This window comes from Lycium ferocissimum, chromosome 12 (genome assembly GCF_029784015.1).
Source record: "Lycium ferocissimum isolate CSIRO_LF1 chromosome 12, AGI_CSIRO_Lferr_CH_V1, whole genome shotgun sequence".
Lineage (NCBI taxonomy): Eukaryota > Viridiplantae > Streptophyta > Magnoliopsida > Solanales > Solanaceae > Lycium > Lycium ferocissimum.
The window spans coordinates 41,171,762-41,176,318 of record NC_081353.1 but is presented as its reverse complement, the minus strand read 5'-3'; positions in this window follow the sequence as shown (position 1 = coordinate 41,176,318).

Here is a 4,557-nt window from a genome sequence, read left to right as displayed (position 1 = left end):
AATGCATAACACACGGTTAAGGAACAAGAAGTTTCTTATATCATAGCTCTATCGCACGATTCTTATGAAGAAAGAAGGTCATTCATTCCTAAAATGCTCCGTAGCTTCGTTTATAAGTGTGGCGCGCAACACACCCATAACCAAGACTCTACTGAACACGGCTCGTAGACACACCCTAGGACTGAACTGCTCTGATACCACTTTTGTCATGACCCAATCGGAGGGCCGCGACGGGCACCCGGTGCTAACCCACCCGGGCACCTCTTAACATACTTTCACATTACATCTAGGTGAGCCACTTAGCTAAATCATACTTTTCATACATCATCATACAAATTCCATTGGGCGACAATTAATTTATATCATCATTAGCAACTATGCCCAAATAAATGTACATAAGCCGACGAGGCTTAACAAAATAATATCCCAAAATATAGGCCGACAAGGCCAAACACATCTAACTATATACACATGTCTATGAGCCTCTAAGAAGAGTATGTCATATCAGATATGCGGGAAAGGATCCTGTCGTGCCCATATATATGTACACAAAAGAATCTATACCAAAAGCTGTAACTCCGAATGAAATGGAGCTTTGCTATGTAGTCCCTGAATAATGAGGCTATGGATCAAGTCTATCTCCCTGGCCACCTGCGGCCATGATGCAGCGTCCATAAATAAAAGGACGTCAGTACGAAGAATGTACTGAGTATGTAAAGCATGATCAACATCAATGAGAAAGCATAATAGACAACATGTGAAACAGCATAAGATGGGTGATAATAGTATCATCATTATAGCACTTACTTTCTTTCCATAGGGACATTTCATTTCTATTGCGTATCCGTGTACATACATCCATATCCGTATCCGTACTTATTTACCTTTCGTATCCATTTTCGTATTCATATTTCCATTCCTACACATATTCATATCATTTACATATCATACACATTGCATATACACAAATTTTTACATAGCATTTACATATACTTAGCATGTTCGTACCCGTGTTGATGTCATATACATAGCATTTATATAGCATACCCGACCACGAAGGTTCGGTGTTTCACATACCTGGTCCTACCAAGGCTCAGAGTCATGCATACCTGGCCCTACCAAGGCTCAGGGTTATCCATACCCAACTGCAGTGGTGTGCGCGCATTATATATATATATATATACATATTTACTATATTCTACCCGGCCATATAAGCTCGGGGTTTCATAATAGCCATACATAGGCACATATACATATAAGCTCATAAGCATCTTTAGCATCATTACTATCATCTTTCATTTCATCTATCCCTAGAGGATTACTCGTCGTATAAGGAATTTAGTACAATCGTAACATATCGAGGATCATAAGCTTAGTAGCTTTTTTTAGAGATAGGATCATTTGGAGAATATCATAGGCTCATAGAAGAATAGATATTTGGCCAAAGAACCATGCCTTATGAAAGAAGGGTTATCCTTACATTCCTTTCCGTTCAACTATTCTATCACTTGCACGTTCTTCTTCAATGCTCACGTTTCTACCTTCATTATAGTACATACTAACATTAGAAAATCAATAGCTTAGCATACTTGGCTAAAGCTAGAGAGAATTGGACGGCATATCTTTTATTTATACGGCTTCCTCCATATCATATATCAACTCCCAAACATCAATACTAACATTCACAACATCATCACAATAGCCTTTATTCACCTACATTATCCTTACTTCTCAATTCACTTCCAATCATCCATATTCATGGTCATAACACACGATTATGTTCATTCACATACAATGTCTATTCCATACTCTCAATATCATTTATAGCATGGTTATAATCATAATGTATCAAAAATCGTAACTCAATCCAAATATTTACTCAAAAGTGACACTATTCCCACATCATGACCCATTTCCTATTTCCTTATATAATCCAAGTGTTTCAACTTTAAAATACCTTAAATAACATGGAAATACCATAAAACTTACCTTAGATGGTCTAGGAATGAACCTTGGGTGCAAACACTTCACTTGAGCAAAACCCTAGTTTCACCTTCACTTGGATTTCTTGCCTTCGATGAACTTTAATGGGTTTCTTACACTCGATTCACTTAATTTGATGTAGTTTATCACTAATATCTCTTGAATTTTTATGGGAAAAGTGTTCTAGAGAGTTCTAGAGAGAAAGAGTGAAAATGGAAATGAAATAATGAACTTGATCCCCTTTTTAATAAGTCAAAAATCTAACCCGTCGGGAAATTATACGGACACTTATACGGTCCGTATAACTGACCGTGAAAGGGACCGTTCAACCTCTCGTCTCTGTGACCATTATATGGCATATTATATGGTACGTATAAATTTATACGGTCCGTATAAGTGACCGTATAATCTCATCAGTGAAGGACCTTCATTGTGATGGTTCTGCGGTCCATTATATGGACCGTAAAACATTATACGGACCGTATAATCGACCGTATAACCCATCGGTTTACTGATCTTATTCTCGTCACTTCGTTTGATCTCCAATCCTTATGGAACCTTCTTAACACTTGTTTATCACTTCATTAACAATCTAGGGGATGTCATAACTCTTCTCCAAAACATTACTAAGCCATCGTTAACTCGTTACTCAAAAATCTCTTCCGATACTTATCGTATGCCTTGTCTTCTCTTGGCAAACTTTCTCCCCTTACTTCGAATACCTTTTAAATCTTAATTAGGGTCGTCAAATATCATTCCTTACTTATCGAAATACCATATACTTCGTGTTATTCGTTAGCCTAGTCACTGTGCATCAATGAAAAATTTTTCGAGGTGTAACAAGGGTAATACAGCATCTCCAAGAGGTAGGTTTATTTCCTACCTTAAGGCAAGAAAGATGATAGCTAAGGGCTATATTTATCACTTAGTCTGAGTTCATGATACCGAACCAAAGTTGCCAACTTTCCAATCTGTTCCGGTAGTGAATGAATTTCCGGATGTATTCCCAGATGAACTTCCAGGCTTTCCTCCGGAAAGAGAAATTGATTTTGCCATTGACGTGTTGTCGGATACCAAGCCTAATTCTATTTCTCCTTACCGAATGGCTCCGGTAGAATTGAAAGAGTTAAAGGCACAGTTGAAAGATTTGCTTGAGAAGGGTTTATTAGGCCCAGTTCATCACCGTGGGGAGCACCAGTCCTATTCTTGAGAAAGAAAGATAGTTCCCTACGAATGTGCATCGATTATAGGTAGTTGAATAAGGTGACGATAAAGAACAAATATCTTCTTTCGAGAATTTATAATTTATTTGATCAGCTACAAGGTGCTAAGTGATTTTTCAAAATAGACTTGAGGTCAGGTTATCATCAAGTGAGGGTTAGAGAAGAAGATATTCCCAAAACAGCTTTTAGAACGAGATATGGCCATTATAAATTTCGGGTAATGTCATTCGGGTTAACAAATGCCCCGACAGTGTTCATGAATTTGATGAATAATGTGTTCGTGCCTCTCTTGGATCTATTCGTAATAGTATTCATTGATGATATTCTCGTGTACTCTTACGAATCGTAACATGCACCATTTACGTATTGTTCTTGAACTTCTTCGAACTTGGGAATTGTATGCAAAATTTTCAAAGTGCGAGTTTTGGCTGAATTCTATGACATTTTTGGGCCATGTTATTTCAGATGATGGCATTCGAGTTGATACTCAGAAAATTGAAGCTGTGAAGACTTAGCCAAGGCCTACGACTGTTATACCCCGCGTTTTCAGAGCATGAGTATGACATGTACCTTATCGTGGTAATGGGGAGCTTCGGAATATTCCGAGATCGAGCAAATTGAAGAAAATAAGTTCGACGAAAATTTAAAAAAAAAAAAAAAAATGCCGGGCGAAATTTTAGTCAACTTTGGAGGCGCATATCTCATAGTATATGTGGAGTTTTAAGGTGTTTTAAAAGCCTAAATGAAGTTCTTTGAGTCTAGTTTATGACGCAATAAACCGTTCATTGATAGGACATCGGAGTAGAGAATTATAGACGTTACAAATCGAACCGTCGACGCAAAAACAGCATTTCGCAGTAGTACCGCTACGCATCGCGCGCATCGCTACAAGCACCGTAGCCACAAGAAACCGACTTTGGCCTTTTCTTTAAAGGGACGAAAAAACTTCTTTTTTTCAGCAAAAGGGTTCCAAAAATTCAGCCACAAAGGGGTCATCATCTTCTTGTGGAAAAAAAAAAGAATTGAGAAAGAGAAGAAGAAAAAAAATTTAGCCTTTAATCTTTGATTCAAAAAATTGATTCCTTTAGTATTCCTACTAATTTAAAGACCCTCTTCAACGCGGTATAATTATTGAAGCAAGCAAACCTCTTTTGGTGTCAAGTGGAAAATTGAGGAAAAAGGTAAGAATTTTTCTTCTTTTCATATATTATGGATGTCTTGTATATGTTGTAGAGTGGGAATGAATGAAATTTATGAAATATGTAAGTATAGTGGTGTTGGCCGAACGGAAGTGGTGTGGTATAGGAGTGATTTTATGTAGCATTTTGATTGTTGTTGTGTTGTGGATTTT